This window comes from Mus musculus, chromosome 1, assembly GCF_000001635.26.
Source record: "Mus musculus strain C57BL/6J chromosome 1, GRCm38.p6 C57BL/6J".
Lineage (NCBI taxonomy): Eukaryota > Metazoa > Chordata > Mammalia > Rodentia > Muridae > Mus > Mus musculus.
This window is the reverse complement of record NC_000067.6, coordinates 145,162,820-145,189,641: the sequence shown is the minus strand read 5'-3', so window position 1 is coordinate 145,189,641 and position 26,822 is coordinate 145,162,820. Positions and strand designations below refer to the sequence as shown.

Genomic DNA, 26,822 nt, shown 5'->3' with positions numbered 1-26,822 from the left:
TATTTATAATACATGAAAAAACTATAAATGTATATCTTTATAATACCCTAACTTTTCAGCAAAAATATAAGCTCATGGTAATAATATTATCATTCTATCATATTGATTTTTAAAAAAATATGTAATATACATTTTATATCCTGCAGTCTTTGTTTTACATTTGTGTATATGTATTTCTGCTTGTGTGTGTGTGTGTGTGTGTGTGTGTGTGTGTGTGTGCACATGCGCGCTCCCACATGTTTGAATGAGTAGAGATCAGAGGAAACATTTTAGAATTTTGTTCTCTCCTTTCAGAATATAGTCCTGGGTATCAAACTCAATCCATAACGTTTAGAAATAAGTGCCCTTACCTGTTCAGTCATCTTCACAACCCTGAGAAGAATTATGAGTTTTGAAATTTGTGGAGATTATTATTATTATTATTATTATTATTATTATTATTATTATTGTTATTGTTATTGTTATTATTATTATTTATTCAATTCTTATGCATCATTTTTACTTCAAATTGGTTTTTTTGTTTTTTTTTTTTTTTTCTGAGACAGGGTTTCTCTATATAGCCCTGGCTGTCTTGGAACTCACTTTGTAGACCAGGCTGGCCTTGAACTCTGAAATCTGCCTGACTCTGCCTCCTAAGTGCTGGGATTAAAGACATGCGCTACCACGCCCGGCTCTCAAATTGGTATTTCTTATTTGATTTGTTTGAGACTATAACAAAATATCTTTTATTTACATATTCCTTAATCTTTCATAGTCATCTTTAGACAGAATTGATATTCTCCCTTTTCTAAGTGTATAGTGTTGACTCATTGTGAAGTTTTCAATAAGAATGGCTCCCATAAAGACATATATTTACTGATTCACTGTCAGGGAGTGGCATTGCTTGAAATGACTTAGGGGGTGTTTTCTTGTTGGAATAGGTCGGGCCTTCATGAAGGAAATGTGCCACTAGGGATGGTCTCTGAAGTTTCAAAAACCCAACCCAGGCCCAGTGACTCTCTAATCCTGCTGCGTGTGGATCAGGCTGTAGAACTCTCAAGTACCTCTTCAGCACCATATCAGGCTATTTCCCACCATGCCCCCTTTCACGATAAAAATGGAATAATATTCTGAAACTAAACCAGTCCTAGTTAAATGCTTTCTTAAAAGTGTTGTCATAGTCATGATGTCTCTTCATAACAATAGGAAACACTCCCAATATTTAATTCTATTTTGTGTAAGTACTACTGAATTAATTAAATTATCTTGTATTTACTTAAACATCCATGACCATATTATGTTTTAACTTTCATATCTGTATAAATTTTAATTGTGCATATATGTATAGTGATGCATAAATATACATGTATATTGGCAATCAAATTTTTAATAATGAGTAGAGAGGTAGACATGGAAATGAATGTTTCCAATTGCAGTACTCAGAGTCAGGTAGAGAAAGGAGAATCAACACTATCTCTAAAATTTTTAATCTGCCTGGTATGTAGTAAGTTCTAGGGTCATCCAGGGCTTTATTGTGATGTATTCTTTCCAAGGTGATAAAAAGGACAAGAAGAGGGATTGTTCCTGTCTTAGTCTATCTTGTTATTCCATGTTTTGTCCTCAGGGAGGTGTGATTTTTTTTCTGAAGAAAACAGAGGTCAAGTCGATCTGGGAGAAAGAGGAGTGTACAGAGAGAGCAAGGAAAAACTGTATCTGAATAGATTAAACAGATCTATGAGAGAATAATTTAAAAAAATGATCTGATTAGACCTTTATTTAAAAGAGGCAGATAAACTAATGAGAAGTAAATATGTGAAAACATGTTTCACCTCATGACTCACTAGGGAAATGCAAATCAAAACATAATGGGATTATAGTTTGCAGGGCTATTAAAATAGCTTCTAACAAAAATGCAATAATAATGATTGGCTAAGTGGCAAGATTTTGCTGACAGGACCCTGATATAGCTGTCTCTTGTGAGGCTATGCCAGTGCCTGGAAAATACAGAAGTGGATGCTCACAGTCATCTATAGGATGGAACACAGGGTCCCCAATGAAGGAGCTAGAGAAAATACCCAGGAAGTTAAAGGGGTCTGCAACCCTATAGGAGGAACAACAATATGAACTAACCAGTACACCCAGAGCTTGTGTCTCTAGTTGAATATGTAGCAGAGGATGGCCTAGTTGGACATCAATGGGAGGAGAGGCCCTTGGTCTTGAAAAGATTATATACCCCAGTACAGGGAAATGCCAGGAAAAGGAAGCAGGAGTGGGTGGGTTGGGGAGCAGGGTGGAGGGAGGGTATAGGGGATTTGGGGGATAGAATTTGTAATGAAAATGGAGAAAATATTCAATAAAACATAATGATTGGCTATGATCTGATGATTAGAAGTTTTGTACATATCTTAGTAGCAAAGCAAAATAATAAAATATCATAGAAATTCCTAGAACTATATGTAGAACTTGCAGGTGATCTGGTAAGTACTGTTGTGGATGACTAAGGAAGTGAAGTGAGAGGGTTAGAGAAAGGTTCAGCACTCTAGAGAATTGTTACTGTTTAGGACCTATGTGGTGGCTCACAACAACCTTCATTGTAGCTCGATGGGGTCTAAGACCATCTCTTTGCATCCAGACACCCATGTGGTACAAAAACAGAGATTCAAACAAAATATCCACTCACACAAAAATAAATCTGTTAAGACAGTGAGTAAAGATCCAACTCAGTGTGAGTACCTCATAGTGGTAGCAATAATTATGTCACAGTCAGACATGGAAATGATGCAAACTGTCTAATCCGAGACTGACAGTTTCAAAAAGGAGGGACAAATCTGGGATGTTCACAGAGCGAAATACTTTTAGCAACATTGAAAAAAACCTAAATGTTCATCATCTCATCTCCATTGGAAACCAGTCACAAACCAACGAGAGCTTTAATGAAAATGTAAGCCATAATACTTTTCTTTGGAGAGATAAAATTAATAAAATGGCTAAAAATCTAATCATATACACACCAACAGACAGATGTGAGTGAGGATAAGATCACAAAATTATTGCTGTCAAAAATAGGAGAGTGCAGTTTGGATGTGCCAGTAGAAGCTTGCATAAGTTAAAATGAACTAGATGGTATTCTCACCAAATTGTTATCATCCCTACTACACAATGGAAGGATGGTTTAAAAAAGAATAAGTACTGTGAAGCTGAAAGTTTTGTTTTAATGTTTTTAATTCTTATTTTAATTATTTTGGTATGTATTTAAGTTTTATAAAATAATTATTAGCACAATGTAAATAGACATATAAAATTCTTAACGCTGTCTGCTTTGTTGATGGGAAGAGAAAGTAAAATCTACTTTTTGGTATTTGAGAGGAGCAGGAGTGAAGTCCAGAGAGCCAGCAGAAGAAGGGAAACAGACAACCTCAGGAGGTAAGAGGTTTGGGGACCCTCTAGTATATACCAGAGACCTGGGAGGTCAGAGATGCTCAGGACTCAAAGGGAAGGACCTTACATGAAATGCCCAAAGGTAGGAAGAGGTAACTTGTAGAGCTTATCTCTAGTAAAAAGGCAGGTGTCAAGTTGAGTGATGGAGTTTCCACAGTCAGAAACACTGACCCAGTCTAAAAGAAGTACAGGGACAAAAATGGAGAAATGCCTGAGGGAAAGGAGGTTCAGTGGCCAGCCCAAATAGGGCTCCATCCCAAAGGGAAGGCTCTAAGGCCTGACACTATTATTGATGTTATGGTGTGCTTACAGACAGAAGCCCAGCATGGCTGCCCTCTGATAGGGCCAAACAAGCAGATGAAGAGTCAAATGCAGACATCTACACCTAACCAATGTACAGAAGCCAGAAAACCTCTGTAGTTGAGTTAGGGAAATATTGCAAAAAGCTAAAAAGGAGTGTGACCCCATAGGAAGACCAGCTACTTCAACTAACCTGGACCCCTGAGATCTCTCAGTCATTGACATACCAACCAGGCAGCATATACTAGCTGATATGAGACCCCTGACACATAAATAGCAGAGGACTGCCAGGTGTGGTCTCAGTGAGAGAAACAGCACCTAACCCTAGAGACACTTGAGACCCCAGGTGGTGGGGAGGTCTGGTGGAGTGGGAGTGGGTGTGGGTGTGGGTGGGGACATACTCTTGGAGAGAGGGGAGGAAGAATGGAATGAGGAACAGTTGGAAAGCATATCTGGATGGGAATAATGACTGGAGTATAAAACAAGATTAAAAAAAAATAAATGAAATAAAAGCTATTTAAACATACAGCTGTAGTAACAGTAGTCATGTTTCATTGACCTCTAGACTTGTTTGTGCTGCACACATACAAGTTTGTGCCTCTTGACCTACACCTCTACTTTCAGCTTTCTCATTTTCCCAGTCTCTTTCCTAGTAAACATTATTTTTGTCACCCAAGTTTCAATTTTTTTGGACTACTTTTAGATTCTACATATAAAGGATATCCCACTATATTTTTCTTTTAGCATCTTTTAGAACAGCATCCTCCTACTCTTTCCATTTTCTTTCACATGGCAAGTATTTAAAAGTGGAATCGTACTCTATTCTTTTTTGGGGGGTGCAGCGAACTTTATTGATGGTATTCAAGAGAGTAGGGAGGACTCCTTAGGCCCCTCCTGTTATTATGGGCGTCTGGGTTGGAAATTGTTAGGGAGATGGTCAGTGTTGGGGGCCGAGTTGGGATAGGGGCTCCTCAGCAACCGAGGGTCTCTCTCTTGCTCTCATTGTCCTTGCTGGGGTGGGTGGTCCAGGATTTCTTACTCCTTGGAGGCCATGTTAGTCATGAGGTCCACCACCCTGTTGCTGTAGCTGTATTCATTGTCATACCAGAAAATGAGCTTCACAAAGTTGTCATTGAGAGCAATGCCAGCCCAGGTATCAAAGGTGGAAGAGTGAGGGTTGCTGTTGAAGTCGCAGGAGACAACCTGGTCCTCAGTGTAGCCCAGAATGCCCTTCAGTAGGTCCTGAGATGCCTGCTTCACCACCTTCTTTATGTCTTCATATTTGGCAGGTTTCTCCAGGAGGCATGTCAGATCCACATTGGATATATTAGGGGTACAAACATAGAAGGCCATGCCAGTGAGATTACTGTACAATTCTGGGATGACCTTGCCTACAGCCTTGGCAATACCAGTGGAGGCAGGGATGATGTTCTGGGCAGCTCCGCGGCCATTACGCCACAGCTTTCCAGAGGGGCCATCTACAGTTTTCTGAGTGGCGGTGATGTCATGAGTCTTTCCATGATGCCAAAGTTGTCATGGATGACCTTGGCCAGGGGAAATTAAGCAGTTGGTAGTGGAGGATGCATTGCTAACAATCTTGAGTGAGTTGTCATATTTCTCATGGTTCACACCCATAACAAACATGGGGGCATTGGCAGAGGGGCAGAGATGATGACCATTTGGGCTCCACACTTCAAGTGGGCCCCGGCCTTCTCCATGGTGATGAAGATGCGAGTAGACTTCTCGACATACTCAGCACTGGTCTCATCACATTTGATGTTAGCAGGGTCTCGCTCCTGGAAGATGGTGATAGGCTTCCTTGTCAATGACAAACTTCCCATTCTCGGCCTTGACTGTGCTGTTGAATTTGCCATGGGTGGATTCATACTGGAACATGCAGACCACATAGTTGAGGTCAATGAAGGGGTCGTTGATAGCAACAATCTCCACTATGTCAAGTGGAGAGCAGATGGCAGCCCTGGTAACCAGGAGTCCAATATGGCCAAATCCGTTCACACTGACCTTCATCATTTTGTGTATGGGATGAGGATGGCACTGTACCAGAAGATGCCGCTGTCTCTGGAAAAGGGAGGAGCAGAGATCCCGTACTCTATTCTATTACATCTATTGTACTACAGTTTCTTTACCCATTCATCTGTCAACGGACACTTAAGTGTATTTTTTATATCCTGGTTATTGTAAATAATATTGTTCTCAATATGAAAGCAAAATAACTGAATTAATATGTTTTTACTATTCAGATTCAAGAGAAATTGTTGCAGCATCTGATTGTCTTGTCTTTGTTTTTCAAGTTATCTTCTCTATTCATTTCCGTAGTGATAATTCTACTTTCTATTTCCAGCAATATAGTAGGACTCCTTTTTGCTCCATATTGAATTCTTCAAAAATCACTATCTATTGTATTTTTAATAATCAAGACTCTAAAAGAGGTGAGATGATAGTTTGTAATTTTGAGTAATATTTCTCTAATGATTTGTTGGAGAGAACCTTTTTATATATCTGTCAGTTGTATGATTTCTCGAGGAAATATCTATTCATATGCTTAATTGTTTATAAGGTGAGTTATTTGTAGGATATTTTATTTTCTAGATACTAATTGGAATGAGTTACTATAATAGCTTGCATATTAATCAAATATATATTTATATTACAGTATATAAAATAGCATATGATTTGAAAAATCAAAATAAATATAGATACACATATATATTACCTATCTATATTTATATAGAGTTCAAGTCTTTAAAATGATAGATTAATTATTGTAATCCATGGGAACTCAATGAAGGAAAGAAAACTCTATAACTTTGTGTCCACATACATATCATAGTATTTAAATTTTAAAACAATCAAACATAAAGTCTTTTAGGAAAATATTGATGATTCATTATAGATTTTTCTATTAAGAAAATTTAATCAATAGGTAATATTCTTTTCATAGTTAAAGAAAACTGCTAAATCTTCCATAGTTTAGAATATCAACTTCAGATGCAGTGTAATTATGTGCCCACTCTGAAAGTCATGTCAGTATGTACCTGAGTCTATACTTGAATCATTGTAGAGCTGTTGCTCATCTCAACCTCAAAATATCCCTGGCTTAACCTCCCAAACTCTAAGATTATAGTTGTTGGACATAATATTCAGGTTGAGATGCTAAGATCTTCATTAGGTGACTGAGACTACATGGTAATTAAATTGTATAGTGCATCTTTTAGAGCAGAATAATGTAGTACTTTGAGAATTCCAGTTGGTATCCATAGGTTCTTTCTTTTATCAGTTTTGTGCCAGAGGCCAGAAAGATTGATCTAATAAGCCCTTGGCTGTCTGCCACCAGATTGTAAATCCCATAATCCTTATTTTATTACATGGTATCTGGCTTCAGGTTATAATGTTGGGAAATAAACTAATATAAGCTCCATATAGTTTAACTAGTGAATTCTACTTAATGTTTATAGAATAAGTTATATAACTGGATGATTATATCTTTAATATAAAAATGCAGAAAGAATTCTAGTCATATCTTAACAGAATAGCACCATCCTAATAATAAGAGTCAATAATGACATACAAAAATAAATCTAAAGACCATTATCTTCATAAAACCACAATGCACAGTATATTTTACAATCAAATCCAACAAGCACGAAATAGATGTAATCTATAAAATGTGATTATCAATTTACTCAGTGCTGGTTCAGTTATTGTTTGAGTGCTCTTGAAATGTATTTTTGAATGTTTGCAACTTTTAGTACTCTAGATCACTTTGTATAACTCTGGGAATGACCTGATTTGATTAAGTTCTTTGTTTTTCCTAACATGATGAATGTTAGCATTTCCTACAATGCACAAGAACCTGGAGTTTGGGATCATTACACTTTTACTGTTAGTATCATTTAAAAAAATCTGTATGTTTTTCTGGAAGATAAATTGCTTTATTTGTTACTTAGCAATTAAAAGTATTTAATATCAAAACCCAAGGTATATAATTCAATTTATTACACTGTTCAAAATTTATATGTTCATCTTCTCTTTGTAGGAAACTTGTATTAATGTTATCTAAAGTGGTAGAAACTTATTTATAGGAAATACCAAGTCAATTTAACACTAGGTACTTTTAAATTATAAGTGTTGCAAGTGTGTCAACAGCCCTATATGTTTGAAGATCTGTGCAACAGAGCAATGGATCATAATTTTGGGTATCAATAAATGTTACTGTGACCTTGGGCATGTTCCTCATCAAATGGAATTTCCTAGCTAATGACAGTTTTACTCTAAGTTGAGAAATATGTGTTTCTTCTTTGACTTAATTAAATTTCTCAGTTCCCAAAATGTCAGGTAAACATCTGTCAGTGCTTACATTCAAAATGAGATATTATGGCTTATAGACCAAGTCCAAAACAAAAGCAAACAATCAAATAAACAAAAAATAAAGCAACACAGAACTGAACAATAGAGAGCAAAGGAAACAAGTGTTCAACAGGTAATGATAACCTATAAAGAGAAATTTTGGAGGAAATGCTGCCACAATCACAGAGAACATTAGCGTGACTGGTTTTGAATAATATTCTTCTGAGCTTATTTAGGATCATGCATATATGAATAAGATCTATAATCTGCATAGTTTGAATCCTGAAATTTTCTATAGCATGGAATAAAGGAGGAAAGTTAGGATACTTTTACCTAGTATAACTTACAATATTTCACGTACTAGAATATGTTTATGATAATGAAGTAATACATATTTTTTATTTCTTTAGGTATTCTTCCATCACTAAGAGTATACAAAATTCTATCTGAATTTTAATATTGTAACATATGACATAGTTTATTAGTATGTGACATTATAAAAACTAATATCTAAAAATAATATTTATATAAGCATATACATGCAAAAAACTAAAACATAATAAATTCAAATATAAAACCAGTAGAGATTCTGTTTTGTTTTAATCAAAGTGTATTAATGGGGGAAGATGATTGTTATTACCTGTATTCATTTTATAAATGCAGAAAAAAATGTTAGCAAGTGCATATCACATCTAAATTACTGTCTTAGGTTTTCTATTAATGTGAAGATAAACCATGACCACAGAAACAATTATAAAGAACAATATTTCATTGATGCTTGTGTACAGATTCAGAGGTTTAGCCCACTATCATCAGGAGGGGAAACATGGTGGCACAAATGAAATCATCCTACTGGAGAAGAAACCAAAAAGTCCACATCTGGATCAGTAGGCAGGAAGAAGAGAGAGAGAGACACTGGGCCTGGTTTGAGCATTTGAAACCTCAAAGACCACACCAGTGATATAATTCCTTCATCACATCCACTCCAACAATTGAGTGAATATGGTGAATAACATTTGGAACCTATTTTCATGGCTTTATAGATTTTTATAAAGTTATTTTAGTGAAATATCTATTTAAGTATTTTGTCTATTATTTTCATGTTTTGTAATTTATGGAGCTCTAAGAATTCATTATATGTTGGAGACAATTCTATTTTCATATGTGTGGACAATATTTCATCTATCCACTGTACCTTGTCTTTTCCTTAATGGAGGCTCAGGAAATGATCAACATTATAAATTTGAAATTAAAGAGTCTTCTTGGCCTCAGCATTGGCGGGAGCCATCTTGGATCCTGGATTCTGCTGAAAGTAGTCTGCACAGGTGAGAGTGTGCACTACAGAAGCTAACAGCTTCTGAGACAGGCAGAAGCCACAGAGCTTCTGAGACAGCCCCCTTTTCAGGCTCCAGACATCCAGCCACATTCCTGGCCAGAGGACAGGTGTCTACCCGGCCCAGGAGGGCTTTGCCTCAGCATAGGCGGGAGACATCTTGGTTCTGAGACTCCACTGAAAGTAGTCTGCACAGGTGAGAGTGTGGACTACAGAAGCTAACAGCTTCTGTGACATGCCAAAACAACACATCTTCTGGGACAGGTCCTGTTTTGGGCCTTCATCTTAGGCTAGGAGGGAGGTCCAAACACCAGATATCTGTACACCTTCCCTGTAAGAGGAGAGCTTGCCTGAAGAGAGTGCTCTGATCAATGAAACTCAGAGGAGAGAGCTAGTCTCTCAAGTCTGCTGATAGAGGAAAACTCATAGCTCTGGATTGCTCAAAAAAGAAACTAGAGAGAGCACACATTAGCAGCTTGAAAACACACCTAAAAGCTCTAGAACAAAAGGAAGCAAATTCACCCTAGAGAAGTGGACAGCAGGAAATAATCAAACTCAGGGGCGAAATCAACCAAGTGGAAACAAGAAGAACTACTGAAAGAATCAACAAAATGAGGAGCTGATTCATTGAGAAAATCAACAAGATAGATAAACCCTTAGCCAGACTCACTAGCGGGCACAGGGAAAGCATCCTAATTAACAAAATCAGAAGTGAAAAAGGAGACATAACAACAGATCCTGAAGAAATCCAAAACACCATCAGATCCTTCTACAAAAGGCTATATTCAACAAAACTGGAGAACCTGGATGAAATGTACAAGTTTCTAGACAGATACCAGGTACTAAAGTTAAATCAAGATCAGGTTAACGATCTAAACAGTCCTATATCCTCTAAAGAAATAGAAGCAGTCATTAATAGTCTCCCAACCAAAAAAAGCCTAGGACCAGATGGGTTTAATGCAGAGTTCTATCAGACCTTCAAAGAAGATCTAATCCCAGTTCTTCACAAACTATTCCACAAAATAGAAACAGAAGGTACTCTACCCAACTCATTCTATGAAGCCACAATTACTCTGATACTTAAACCACAAAAAGACCCAACAAAGATATAGAACTTCAGACCAATTTCCCTTATGAATATCGATGCAAAAATCCTCAATAAAGTTCTCACTAACTGAATCCAAGAACACATTAAAACAATCATCCAAAATTCACCCATTATCTCTCCACGAATCCAGCCCTTCAAAGGATAATAACAGAAAAAAACCAATACAAGGACGGGAACCACGCCCTAGAAAAAACAAGAAGATAATCCCTCAACAAACCTAAAAGAAGACAGCCACAAGAACAGAATGCCAACTTTAACAACAAAAATAACAGGAAGCAACAATTACCTTTCCTTAATATCTCTTAATATCAATGGACTCAATTCCCCAATAAAAAGACATAGACTAACAGACTGGCTACACAAACAGGACCCAACATTCTGCTGCTTACAGGAAACCCATCTCAGGGAAAAAGACAGACACTACCTCAGAGTGAAAGGCTGGAAAACAATTTTCCAAGCAAATGGTCTGAAGAAACAGGCTGGAGTAGCCATTCTAATATCGGATAAAATCGACTTCCAACCCAAAGTTATCAAAAAAGACAAGGAGGGACACTTCATACTCATCAAAGGTAAAATCCTCCAAGAGGAACTCTCAATTCTGAATATCTACGTTCCAAATGCAAGGGCAGCCACATTCATTAAAGACACTTTAGTAAAGCTCAAAGCACACATTGCACCTCACACAATAATAGTGGGAGACCTCAACACACCACTTTCATCAATGGACAGATCATGGAAACAGAAACTAAACAGGGACACAGTGAAACTAACAGAAGTTATGAAACAAATGGACCTGACAGATATCTACAGAATATTTAATCCTAAAACAAAAGGATATACCTTCTTCTCAGCACCCCACGGGACCTTCTCCAAAATTGACCATATAATTGGTCACAAAATAGGCCTCAACAGATACAAAAATATTGAAATTGTCCCATGTATCCTATCAGACCACCATGGCCTAAGACTGATCTTCAATAACAACATTAAGAATGGAAAGCCAACATTCACGTGGAAAATGAACAACACTCTTCTCAATGATACCTTGGTCAAGGAAGGAATAAAGAAAGAAATTAAAGACTTTTTAGAGTTTAATGAAAATGAAGCCACAACGTACCCAAACCTTTGGGACACAATGAAAGCATTTCTAAGAGGGAAACTCATAGCTCTGAGTACCTCCAAGAAGAAACGGGAGAGAGCACATACTAGCAGCTTGACAACACATCTAAAAGCTCTAGAAAAAAAGGAAGCAAATTCACCCAAGAGGAGTAGACGGCAGGAAATAATCAAACTCAGGGGTGAAATTAACCAAGTGGAAACAAGAAGAACTATTCAAAGAATTAACCAAACGAGGAGTTGGTTCTTTGAGAAAATCAACAAGATAGATAAGCCCTTAGCTAGACTCACTAGAGGGCAAAGGGACAAAATCCTAATCAACAAAATCAGAAATGAAAAGGGAGACATAACAACAGATCCTGAAGAAATCCAAAACAACATCAGATCCTTCTACAAAAGCTTATACTCAACAAAACTGGAAAACCTGGACGAAATGGACAAATTTCTGGACAGATACCAGGTACCAAAGTTGAATCAGGATCAAGTTGACCTTCTAAACAGTCCCATATCCCCTAAAGAAATAGAAGCAGTTATTAATAGTCTCCCAGCCAAAAAAAGCCCAGGACCAGATGGGTTTAGTGCAGAGTTCTATCAGACCTTCAAAGAAGATCTAATTCCAGTTCTGCACAAACTATTTCACAAGATAGAAGTAGAAGGTACTCTACCCAACTCATTTTATGAAGCCACTATTACTCTGATACCTAAACCACAGAAAGATCCAACAAAGATAGAGAACTTCAGACCAATTTCTCTTATGAATATCGATGCAAAAATCCTTAATAAAATTCTCGCTAACCGAATCCAAGAACACATTAAAGAAATCATCCATCCTGACCAAGTAGGTTTTATTCCAGGGATGCAGGGATGGTTTAATATACGAAAATCCATCAATGTAATCCATTATATAAACAAACTCAAAGACAAAAACCACATGATCATCTCGTTAGATGCAGAAAAAGCATTTGACAAGATCCAACACCCATTCGTGATAAAAGCTTTGGAAAGATCAGGAATTCAAGGCCCATACCTAAACATAATAAAAGCAATCTACAGCAAACCAGTAGCAAACATCAAAGTAAATGGAGAGAAGCTGGAAGCAATCCCACTAAAATCAGGGACTAGACAAGGTTGCCCACTTTCTCCCTACCTTTTCAACATAGTACTTGAAGTATTAGCCAGAGCAATTCGACAACAAAAGGAGATCAAGGGGATACAAATTGGAAAAGAGGAAGTCAAAATATCACTTTTTGCAGATGATATGATAGTATATATAAGTGACCCTAAAAATTCCACCAGAGAACTCCTAAACCTATTAAACAGCTTTGGTGAAGTAGCTGGATATAAAATTAACTCAAACAAGTCAATGGCCTTTCTCTACACAAAGAATAAACAGGCTGAGAAAGAAATTAGGGAAACAACACCCTTCTCAATAGTCACAAATAATATAAAATATCTCGGCGTGACTCTAACTAAGGAAGTAAAAGATCTGTATGATAAAAACTTCAAGTCTCTGAAGAAAGAAATTAAAGAAGATCTCAGAAGATGGAAAGATCTCCCATGCTCATGGATTGGCAGGATCAACATTGTAAAAATGGCTATCTTGCCAAAAGCAATCTACAGATTCAATGCAATCCCCATCAAAATTCCAACTCAATTCTTCAACGAATTAGAAGGAGCAATTTGCAAATTCATCTGGAATAACAAAAAACCTAGGATAGCAAAAACTCTTCTCAAGGATAAAAGAACCTCTGGTGGAATCACCATGCCTGACCTAAAGCTTTACTACATGGCAATTGTGATAAAAACTGCATGGTACTGGTATAGAGACAGACAAGTAGACCAATGGAATAGAATTGAAGACCCAGAAATGAACCCACACACCTATGGTCACTTGATCTTCGACAAGGGAGCTAAAACCATCCAGTGGAAGAAAGACAGCATTTTCAACAATTGGTGCTGGCACAACTGGTTGTTATCATGTAGAAGAATGCGAATTGATCCATACTTATCTCCTTGTACTAAGGTCAAATCTAAGTGGATCAAGGAACTTCACATAAAACCAGAGACACTGAAACTTATAGAGGAGAAAGTGGGGAAAAGCCTTGAAGATATGGGTACAGGGGAAAAATTCCTGAACAGAACAGCAATGTCTTGCTCTGTAAGATTGAGAATTGACAAATGGGACCTAATGAAACTCCAAAGTTTCTGCAAGGCAAAAGACACCGTCAATAAGACAAAAAGACCACCAACAGATTGGGAAAGGATCTTTACCTATCCTAAATCAGATAGGGGACTAATATCCAACATATATAAAGAACTCAAGAAGGTGGACTTCAGAAAATCAAATAACCCCATTAAAAAATGGGGCTCAGAACTGAACAAAGAATTCTCACCTGAGTAATACCGAATGGCAGAGAAGCACCTGAAAAAATGCTCAACATCCTTAATCATCAGGGAAATGCAAATCAAAACAACCCTGAGATTCCACCTCACACCAGTCAGAATGGCTAAGATCAAAAATTCAGGTGACAGCAGATGCTGGCGTGGATGTGGAGAAAGAGGAACACTCCTCTATTGTTGGTGGGATTGCAGGCTTGTACAACCACTATGGAAATCAGTCTGGCGGTTCCTCAGAAAACTGGATATAGTACTACCGGAGGATCCAGCAATACCTCTCCTGGGCATATATCCAGAAGATGCCCCAACTGGTAAGAAGGACACATGCTCCACTATGTTCATAGCAGCCTTATTTATAATAGCCAGAAGCTGGAAGGAACCCAGATGCCCCTCAACAGAGGAATGGATACAGAAAATGTGGTACATCTACACAATGGAGTACTACTCAGCTATTAAAAAGAATGAATTTATGAAATTCCTAGCCAAATGGATGGACCTGGAGGGCATCATCCTGAGTGAGGTAACACATTCACAAAGGAACTCACACAATATGTACTCACTGATAAGTGGATATTAGCCCAAAACCTAAGATACCCAAGATATAAGATACAATTTCCTAAACACATGAAACTCAAGAAAAATGAAGACTGAAGTGTGAACACTATGCCCCTCCTTAGAAGTGGGAACAAAACACCCTTGGACGGAGTTACAGAGACAAAGTTTGGAGCTGAGATAAAAGGATGGACCATGTAGACTCTAGCATATCCGGGGATCCATCCCATAATCAGCTTCCAAATGCTGACACCATTGCATACACTAGCAAGATTATGCTGAAAGGACCCTGATATAGCTGTCTCTTGTCAGAGTATGCCTGGGCCTAGCAAACATAGAAGTGGATGCTCACAGTCGGCTATTGGATGGATCACATGGCCCCCAATGAAGGAGCTAGAGAAAGTACCAAAGAAGCTAAAGGGATCTGCAACCCTATAGGTGGAACAACATTATGAACTAACCAGTACCCCGGAGCTCTTGACTCTAGCTGCATATGCATCAAAAGATGGCCTAGTCGGCCATCACTGGAAAGAGAGGCCCATTGGACACGCAAACTTTATATGCCCCAGTACAGGGGAACGCCAGGGCCATAAAAGGGGAGTGGGTGGGTAGGGGAGAGGGGGTGGGTGGCTATGGGGGTCTTTTGGTATAGCATTGCAAATGTAAATGAGCGAAATACCTAATAAAAAATGGAAAAAAAAAAAAGAACTCAGAACAAAAAAAAAAAAAACAAAAAAAACAAAAAAAAACAAAAACAAAAAAAACAAAAAACAAAAAAACAATCATCCATCCTGACCAAATAGGTTTCATCCCAGGGATGTGGGGAGGGTTCAATAGACGGAAATCCATCAACACAATCCAGTATATAAACAAACTCAAAGACAAAAAGCACATGATCATCTCCTTAGATGCAGAGAAAGCATTTGACAAAATCCAACACCCATTCATGATAAAGGTAAAGATCAGGAATTCAAGGCCCATACCTAAACATGATAAAAGCAATCTACAGTAAACCAGTAGCCAACATCAAAGTAAATAGTGAGAAGCTGGAAGCAATTCCACTAAAATCAGGGACTAGACAAGGCTGCCCACTTTCTCCCTACCTATTCAAGATTGTACTTGAAGTTCTAGCCAGAGCAACTTGACAACAAAAGGAGATCAAGGGGATACAAATTGGAAAGGAACAAGTCAAAATATCACTTTATGAAGGTGATATAATAGTATATATAAGTGATCCAAAAATTCCACCAGAGAACTCCTAAGCCTGATAAACAGCTTCAATGATGTAGCTGAATATAAAATTAACTAAGGAAGTGAAAGATCTGTGTGATAAGAACTTCCTGTCTCTGAAGAAAGAAATTAAAGAAGATCTCAGAAGATGGAAAGATCTCCCATGCTCATGGATTGGCATGATCAATATAGTGAAAATGGCTATCTTGCCAAAAACAATCTACAGATTCAATGCAATCCCCATCAAAATTCCATCTCAATTCTTCAACGAATTAGAAAGGACAATCGGCAGATATATCTGGAAATACAAAAAACCTAGGATAGTAAAAATTCGTTCAAGGATAAAAGAACCTCTGGTAGAATCACCATGCCTGACCTAAAGCTTGACTAGAGAGCAATTGTGATAAAAACTGCATGGTACTGGTATAGTGACAGACAAGTAGACGAATGGAAGAGAATTGAAGACCCAGAGATGAACCCACACAACTATGGTCACTTGATATTTGACAAGGAAGCTAAAACCATCCAGTGGAAAAAAGACAGCATTTTCAACAAATGGTACTGGCACAACTGGTGGTTATCATGTAGAAGAATGTGAATTGACCCATTTTATCTCCTTGTAATAAGGTCAAATTTAAGTGTATTAAGGAACTCCACATAAAACCAGAGACACTGAAACTTATAGAGGAGAAAGTAGGGAAAAGCCTCGAAAATATGGGTACAGGGTAATAATTCCTCAATAGAACAGCAATGGCTTGTGCTGTAAGATCGAGAATCGATAAATGGGAAAAATGAAGTTGCAAAGCTTCTGCAAGGCAAAAGATACTGTCAATAAGACAAAAAGACCACCAACAGATTGGGAAAGGATCTTTACCTATCCTAAATCAGATAGGGGACTAATATCCAATATATGTAAAGAACTCAAGAAGATGGACTCCAGAAAATCAAATAACCCCATTAAAAAATGGGGCTCAGAGCTGAACAAAGAATTCTCACCTGAGGAATACCGAATGGCAGAGAAGCACCTGAAAAAATGTTCAACATCCTTAACCATAAGGGAAATGCAAATCAAAGAACCCTGAGATTCCACCTCATACCAATCAGAATAGCTAAGATCAAAAATTCAGGTGAGAGCAGATGCTGGCCAGGATATGGAGAAAAAGGAACACTCCACAATTGTTGGTGGGATTGCAAGCTTGTACAATCACTCTGGAAGTCAGTCTGGTGCTTCCTCAGAAAATTGGATATAGTACTACTGGAGGATCCCACAATACCTCTTCTGGGCATATATCCAGAAGATGTTCCAACCAGTAAGAAGAACACATGCTCCACTATGTTCATAGCAGCCTTATTCATAATAGCCAGAAGCTGGAAAGAACCCAGCTGCCCCTCAACAGAGGAATGGATACAGAAAATGTGGTACATTTACACAATGGAGTACTACTCAGCTATTAAAAAGAACGAATTTATGAAATTCCTAGGCAAATTGATGGACATGGAGGGCATCATCCTGAGTAGGTAACCCAATCACAAAGGAACTCACACAATATGTACTCACTGATAAGTGGATATTAGCCCCAAAACTTAGGATACCCAAGATATAAGATACAATTTGTGAAACTCATGAAACTCGAGACTTTTGTAGAAGGATGTGATGGTATTTTGGATTTCTTCAGGATCTGTTGTTATGTCTCCCTTTTCATTTCTGATTTTGTTAATTAGGATGCTGTCCCTGTGTCCTCTAGTGAATCTAGCTAAGGGTTGATCTATCTTGTTGATTTTCTCAAAGAACCAACTCCTCGTTGGGTTAATTCTTTGAAAAGTTCTTGTTTCCACTTGGTTGATTTCACCCCTGAGTTTGATTATTTCCTGTCGTCTACTCCTCTTGGGTGAATTTTCTTCCATTTTTTCTAGAGCTTTTAGATGTGTTGTTAAGCTGCTAGTGTGTGCTCTTTCCAGTTTCTTTTTGGAGGCACTCAGAGCTATGAGTTTCCCTCTTAGAAATGCTTTCATTGTGTCCCATAGGTTTGGGTATGTTGTGGCTTCGTTTTCATTAAACTCTAAAAAGTCTTTAATTTCTTTCTTTATTCCTTCCTTGATCAAGGTGTCATTGAGAAGAGTGTTGTTCAGTATCTAAACAGCCCCATATCCCCTAAAGAAATAGAAGCAGTCATTAATAGTCTCCCAGCCAATAAAAGCCCAGGACCAGATGGGTTTAAGGCAGAGTTCTATCAGACCTACAAAGAAGATCTAATTCCAGTTCTGCAGAAACTATTCCACAAAATAGAAGTAGAAGGAATTCTACACAACTCATTCTATGAAGCCACAATTACTCTGATACCTAAACCACAGAAATATCCAACAAAGATAGAGAACTTCAGACCAATTTCCCTTATGAATATAGATGCAAAAATCCTCAATAAAATTCTCGCTAACCGAATCCAAGAACACATTAAAGCAATCATCCATCCTGACCAAGTAGGTTTTATTCCAGGGATGCAGGGATGGGTTAATATATGGAAATCCATCAATGTAATCCATTCTAAACAAACTCAAAGACAAAAAACACATGATCATCTGGTTAGATTCGGAAAAAGCATTCGACAAGATCCAACACCCATTCATGATTAAAGTCTTAGAAAGATCAGGAATTCAAGGCCCATACCTAAACATGATAAAAGCAATCTACAGCAAACCAATAGCCAACATCAAAGTAAATGGTGAGAAGCTTGAAGCAATCCCACTAAAATCAGGGACTAGACAAGGCTGTCCACTCTCTCCATACCTATTCAACATTGTACTTGAGAGTCCTAGCCAGAGCAATTCGACAACAAAAGGAGATCAAGGGGATAGAAATTGGAAAAGAGGAAGTCAAAATATCACTTTTTGCAGATGATATAATAGTATATATAAATGACCCTAAAAATTCCACCAGAGAACTCCTAAAACTGATAAACAGCTTTGGTGAAATAGCAGGATATAAAATTAACTCAAACAAGTCAATGGCCTTTCTCTACACAAAGAATAATCAGGCTGAGAAAGAAATTAGGGAAACATCACCCTCCTCAATAGTCACAAATAATATAAAATATCTTGGCGTGACTCTAACTAAGGAAGTGAAAGATCTGTATGATAAGAACTTCAAGTCTCTGAAGAAAGAAATTACAGAAGATCTCAGAAGATGGAAAGATCTCCCATGCTCATGGATTGGCAGGATCAACATTGTAAAAATGGCTATCTTGCCAAAAGCAATCTACAGATTCAATGCAATCCCCATCAAAATTCCAACTCAATTCTTCAAGGAATTAGAAAGAGCAAACTGCAAATTCATCTGGAATAACAAGAAACCTAGGATAGCAAATACTCTTCTCAAGGATAAAAGAACCTCTGGTAGAATCACCATCCCTGACCTAAAGCTTTACAACAGAGCAATTGTGATAAAAACTGCATGGTACTGGTATAGTGACAGACAAAAGTAGACCAATGGAATAGAATTGAAGACCCAGAAATGAACCCACACACCTATGGCCACTTGATCTTTGACAAGGGATCTAAAACCATCCAGTGGAAGAAAGACAGCATTTTCAACAAATGGTGCTGGCACAACTGGTTGTTATCATGTAGAAGAATGGGAATCGATCCATTCCTATCTCCTTGTATTAAGGTCAAATCTAAGTGGATCAAGGAACTTCACATAAAACCAGAGACACTGAAACTTATAGAGGAGAAAGTGGGGAAAAGCCTCGAATATATGGGCGTAGGGGAAAAATTCCTGAGGAGAACAGCAATGGCTTCCACTGTAAGATTGAGAATAGACAAATGGGACCTCATGAAACTGCAAAGCTTCTGCAAGGCAAAAGATACTGTCAATAAGACAAAAAGACCACCAACAGATTGGGAAAGGATCTTTTCCTATCCTAAATCAGATAGGGGACTGACTAATATCCAATATATATAAAGAACTGAAGAGGGTGGACTACAGAAAATCAAATAACCCCATTAAAAAAAGGGGCTCAGAATTGAACAAAGAATTCTCACCTGAGGAATACTAAATGGCAGAGAAGCACCTGAAAAAATGTTCAACATCCTTAATCATCAGGGAATTGCAAATCAAAACAACCCTGAGATTCCACCTCACACCAGTCAGAATGGCTAAGATTAAAAATTCAGGTGACAGCAGATTCTGGCGAGGATGTGGAGGAAAAGGAACACTCCTCCATTGTTGGTGGGATTGCAAGCTTGTACAACCACTCTGGAAATCAGTCTGGCGGTTCCTTAGAAAATTGGGCATAGTACTACTGGAGGATCCAGCAATAGCTCTTCTGGGCATATATCCAGAAGACGTCCCAACCGGTATGAAGGACACATGCTCCACTATGTTCACAGCAGCCTTATTTATAATAGCCAGAAGCTGGAAAGAACCCAGATGCCCCTCAACAGAGGAATGGATACAGAAAATGTGGTACATTTACACAATGGAGTACTACTCAGCTATTAAAAAGGATGAATTTATGAAATTCCTAGGCAAATGTATGGACCTGGAGGGCATCATCCTGAGCGAGGTAACCCAATCACAAAGGAACTCACACAATATGTACTCACTGATAAGTGGATATTAGCCTGAAACTTAGGATACTCAAGATATCAGATACAATTTGACAAATGCATGAAACTCTAGAAGAATGAAGACCAAAATATGGACACTGTGCCCCTTCTTAGAATTGGGAACAAAACACCCATGGAAGGAGTTACAAAGACAAAGTTGGAAGTTTGAGGAAAGGATGGACCATCTAGAGACTGCCATATCCGGGGATCTATCCCATAATCAGCTGACACCATTGCATACACTAGCAAGATTTTGCTGAAAGGACCCAGATATAGTTGTCTCTTCTGAGACTATGCCAGGGCCTAGCAAACACAGAAGTGGATGCTCACAGTCAGCTATTGGATGGACCACAGGGCCCCCAATGGAGGAGCTAGAGAAAGTACCCAACGAGCTAAAGGGATCTGAAATTTTATAGGTGGAACAACAATATGAACCAACCAGTACCTCCGTGGAGCTCACTACATATGAATCAGACAATGGCCTAGTCAGCCATCATTGGAAAGAGACCATTAGTAGTGCAAACTTTATATGCCTCAGTACAGGGGAACAACAGGGCCAAGAAGTGGGAGTGGGTGGGTGGGGGAGTGGGTGGGGGTGCATGTGGGGGACTTTTGGGATAGCATTGGAAATGTAAATGAAATAAATACCCAATAATAAAAAAGGAGTCTTCTTATAAGTGTTTATGTAGTATGGGAATTACTGTCTTGCTATAGGTAAAAAAGTACAGAAAAAATTTTAAAAATTACAGAAATAAATGTACTACAAACTACATTTTTAATGGAATTTTATCCATGTCTTCCTTACTAGCAAAATGATCTGATACTACCAATTTTCTTCAAAACACACTAATTTTCCCAAAGTTTCTGATAGTTTGTTGAGTCATCTTCACTACTTTCACTTTTTTCCCTTAGTTTTCTATTGTATAGATGTTCATGGGATGTTCAGAGATTCTCTTTTTGAAGGTGTAAAAAACCAGCAGGTTTCCCATGTTTCAGTAGATGCACAAATGAACAGCATTAATGGTCTTGTGAAGATCATATGCCCTGGTACCAGCGAATGCCAGGGCCAGGAGGCAGGAATGTGTGGGTTGGGGAGCAGGGTGGGGGGAGGGTATAGGGTATTTCAGGATGGCATGTGAAATGTAAATGAAGAAAATTCTAATAAAAAATGAAAAAAAGAAAAAAAGTTGTAAAAAGCATGAACTTGGGAGTGGGCATATTCAGAAGATATTGAGGTGAGTTTTGGCAGTGACTTGACTAGGGAAATAGTCATCATTTTTTTATCCTTTTATATATTTGCAAGAATGCAGAAAGTCATTTTAAAAGAAAAATATTCTTCCAGGAGTTAATTGAAGTTCATGATATTGAGGAAGAGCAATAATACAATGAAGTTTTTCATGGTTTCACAATTGGATAGAGATTTAAGCCACGGTTCTGTTATACACATTGATGTATTTTCCTATGGTAATTCACAAATATTTTTAGGTGGGATAATTCCATTGTGATTTTTAACAAGGTTATTTCTATTTAAGATAGTATTTTGTGTCATAAACTTTATTTTAATCTGAGAGTTAATAAAAGCATTGTTATATCTTGGGTTTTTATTACAACTATCTGTTAATCTTACCTGGAGTTGTGCTTTTAAAAAGTTCTGGGTGTATAAAGGTATGTGGGTTCCCATACTTTGCTTGTGCCATCTTTGCACTCTGGGTGGAAGTGTAAATTATTCCAGATGCTATAGATAGGAAGAGGAAGATGCCAGCAAACCCTCTTGTTTTAAGGAAATGGCTGTTCTCTTTCTTCTCATTTTTTTCTATTCTTCTATCTTCATCTTTTATGACTGATGTTTATTTGCTACAGTTTCTATAACTTTCTTTTTGTAATGTGTGTATTCATATTAATAAAACTAAATACCCAGAAAGTTTTCCATATTCATTTAATTATATATCCCTGTGTGTGTGTGTGTGTGTGTGTGTGTGTGTGTGTGTGTGTGTGTGTGTGTGTGTGATTCCATGTGAAAGATGCATGCTAGTGCCTCCACATTGAGTATAGAAGAGAGTGTTCAATTTTCTGGATATGGAATAACAGGTGATTGTTAGGAACTCATATCGGGTACTACATCCAAACTCAGGTCTTTTGGAAGAGCAAAAAAGGATGTTAAGATTTTAAGATTTCTCTCCAGTCTCACAATAAGCTTTTTCTTTAAGAAATTTCTGTCTCTTATACAGACATACATTGGTATGGTTATAGATCTCAGATTCTCAAATACTAAATAAATTTCAAATACTTATATACTTATAGAAAATTATATAAAAACACATGTACACTCTGGTAAGGTGAAGTATGTATATGTTCAAGGACTATGAAGTTTTAAATTAAAGCATAATTTTCCAAAAGTATACTTTTTAAAATATAAGAGGAAATAATCATGGTATTTATAGGTTCATATACATTTGTTCTTATTATACTACCATTGTGCACTTAAAAGTTCTGAAAATTAGCCAATAAATAATGTTGTTCAAATGTGCATACTGAGTAAATCTTGGAAGTGGGAGATGCTGTGTCTCATGAGCATAATGAATAAATCCTTTTTGTGTCCTCACTGCCATTGTATAACATTGGTACACTTAATTTAACCTTGTGTATATTTTTACAAAACATAGAATTTCTTTAATATAAATAATATTGTGCGGGGGAGAGGAGATGTCTCAGTGGGTAAAGGCACTTTCCATCCAAGCAAGAGAACTTAATTTTAGTTCCTGGAACCCATATGAACGTGGACAGAAAGAGCTGACTCCACAACTTTCCCGGCATACACATGCGTGCATTGCATCACATGTGTACTTAGTCATAAATCACAAACACAGAATAAAAGTAAAAAGGTAATTGAAACACTGATTGTTTCAATTAACAGAACGTAGATGTGCATTTCTGCATGCTCTTTGTGAGACCACAAAGCTTTTCCTGATCTCACAAAGAGAATGGAAGATTGCACTGAATGAGGAAAAAGTCAGCTGAATACCAGCATGCGTACATCAGTACATTGCTCTCTGTACTTTACTGGGGCTCAATGTTAAAAGCTCCCACAAGCTATTGATGCCCCGATTTCCCAGTTATGATGGATAGTAACACTATACTTTCAAACTAGGAGCTAAAGAAGACTTTTATCCATTGGTGCTGGAGCCACAGTTGCCGAGCCGAGGCCATGCTTCTGATGTTCGCCCATCGCCCTGCATGGTGCAATAGTGGTCTCAAAAGATTCAAAGTCCAAAATGGCAATCCTCAAGGACCAGCTGATTGTGAATCTTCTTCAGGAAGAACAGGTTCCCTAGGACAAGATTACAGTTGTTGGGGTTGGTGCTGTTGGCATGGCTTTTGTCATCAGTATCTTATGGAAAGACTTGGCAGATGAGCTTGACCTTGCTGACGTCATGGAAGACAAGCTAAAGGGAGAGATGATGGATCTCCAGCATGGCAGTCTTTTCCTTAAAACACCAAAACTTGTCTCTAGCAAAGACAATTGCGTAACTGCAAACTCCAAGCTGGTCGTCATCACAGCAGGGGCCGTCAGCAAGAGGGAGAGATACGACTCAATCTGGTCCAGTGAAACATGAACATCTTCAAGTTCATCATTCCGAACATTGTGAAGCACAGTCCACACTACAAGCTGCTTATTGTCTCGAATCCAGTGGATATCTTGACCTACGTGGCTTGAAAAATCAGTTGCTTTCCCAAAAGCTGAGTTATTGGAAGTTGCACTCTGGATTCAGATCGGTTCCATTACCTTATCAGAGAAAGGCTGGGGGTTCAAGCGGTGAGCTGTCACGGCTGGGTCCTGGGAGAACATGGCGACTCCGGTGTGCCTGTGTGGAGTGGTGTGAACATGTGCCGGCGTCTTCCTGAAGCCTCTGAACCCAGAACCGGGCACTTATGCAGACAAGGAGCAGTGGAAGGAGGTTCACAAGCAAGTGCTTGACAGTGTGTAGGAGGTGATCAAGCTGAAAGGTTACACATCCTGGGCCATTGGCCTTTCTGTGGCAGACTTGGCTGCGACCAAAATGAAGAACCTTAGGTGGATGTATCCTGTTTCCACCATGATTAAATGACTCAGTGGACTCAATGGTGATGTTTTCCTCAGTGTCCCATGTATCCTGGGACAAAATGGAACCTCGGATGTTGTAAAGATGACACTGACTCCTGAGGAAGAGGGACTCCTGAAGAAGAGTGCAGATACCCTCTGGGAAACCCAGAAGGAGCTGCACTTCTAAAGTTTTCCCAGTGTCCTAGCACTTTACTATCCAGGCTGTAGTAGGGCTTCTATGGAGACCACACACTTCTCAAAGCATACAAGTGCACTGAGTCTGTTTTGTGTTAAGCATCTGTAGCTGGGCATAGTGCCTGTCCTAGAGTTCAGTTGATACATTCAGTGTCTCTGCTTTGGGGAACACTGCTTTTCTTTTTTGTACAAGGTATCAGTTTCAAATGACTTCTTGGTTAGTGATAAGAGTTTGTTTAATTTACTCTTCTTCATAGGATGTTATCTCCTTTGAACTCGTGCTTCTCTTTTAAGTTAACAGTGTATCAACCTGGCTGTCCCCTCAAGAAATTCTTTCTTTAGAGACATTAACCACATCTGGCCTTACCAAACTTTTTGTCCTGTCTTGCAAATAGATCTCTGAGCCTTAAGCAAGGGAGTTTGGTAATTGCATCCCATTAAACCTGCTCCAAAATTTCTCACTCTGTGACCATTATCTAGTAAGATGTGGCTCTGTGATCATTCTCATCAACTGAAGAAGTTTCTCTGATGAGGTTTGAGTGATGTTTTTTCTCTGTGGGTATTAGGAATCATTTTATTGCTATGTTCCCTTAACATAGAAATAGTCAGTTTTCTGCTAGGGTCCATTAACTAACTAGTCCTAGGTTCTTGGCCATTTTATCAGTGCCATATCTGTGCTGAATCTCATCTCCATGACTCTTAAATGAAATTACAAATTGGTTAATTACTTCCAACATCAATGCCATTATTGTGTCATTGTATCTTCCAGGTAGGTTGCAGTTGACACATTGTCACATGGCTTGCAGCTGAATATTTAGGATGGCTTTTCTTCTCTGGAACTTAGCATAGTAAATTACAGTATCATGAACACAAGTCAGAATGAGAAAAGCTATTACTTAGGCATGAGCTCAATTTCTTCAAGTTCAATGACATCAGTATGTGATATCTTCAGGGATACAAAAGCGTTTGTGGCAAAAGGCATGGAATTAATACATACATAAATTCAGACTAATGTCATAACTTTATTTACTAATTGAAAGTCCAACAATACAATTTTGTAGAGCAGTCACTAGTGTTTTTTACACAAGTTGGACCTTTATCTCTGTATAAAACTTATTCATCTCAGATATAAAATTTCTAATATATTTTTATTTCACTTCTACACCATTGTTATTCCTTTGTGTCATCTGTAGATACCTTGAAATATTTCTAAGGAGTACTATGAGACTGTCAAAATCAAGAAGACTATAGAGATGTTCATTTTCTTGTGGTATTCTAGATGAACTCATGGTAGCCACATATGTATGATATAACTAGGATGATTGAATAAAACTTAAATATTAGTGAACAAAGATTTACTGATATTAATTCATTCATTAGTTGGTTGATTAATTTACTAATATTGATTTATTAATTTCTTGAGAAAGTGTATAGCATAAACATAAAATAATATATGGACATAGTGTGGGTAACACAAAGAAGTATTTTTTCCAAATATAGTCAATATAAATGTATTTTAAAGGAAATTTGATACTAAAAGTAAAACATAAAGAAGTGAGATGTGATAGGAATAAAAATATAAAGAAATTTGAGAAAACAAAACATTTGCAAACTCTAGCGAGCATGAGTAATCTTAGTGTTCTAAGTTGCTGCTGTTGTGGTTGTGGATGTGGTTGTTGTTCTTAAATGGTTAAATGTCAGATTGCATTGAAGTATTTATATCTATGTGCACTACATCTAACTTTGTTCAGAGAAGCTTCTTTATGCAGTGTGGAATGATTATTGCTGAGACTCATAACTGATCAAAGTCCTAGTTATAAATAACGGTGAGGCTTCAGTTCTGATGTGTTGTCTACAACTACTCCCCTCAGATCCTCACCCTAAGACACTCTACAGGAGAGTTTGGAAAGAGATTGAGAGGAGTACTGAGAGATGCTGACTTCTAGACATGGCATGTTATGTGGCATATCATCTTGTAGCAGCTGTGAATATATAGCATGGTTTTATGCATGCCAATTTATAGCAGTTGTGGATACCTGCACAAAACTGTTACTATATAATCTTCCCCATAAAGATTTATATCTAGACACTCTTGCACGTACAAAAGATCAACAATGGAT

At 37.8% G+C, this 26,822-nt stretch overlaps 2 pseudogenes; one reads left to right on the top strand and one right to left on the bottom strand.

Annotated features, from left to right (window-relative positions):
• Positions 4,552-5,767, bottom strand: Gm5262 (predicted gene 5262; annotated as a pseudogene).
• Gm6550 (predicted gene 6550) lies at positions 23,601-24,765 on the top strand (annotated as a pseudogene).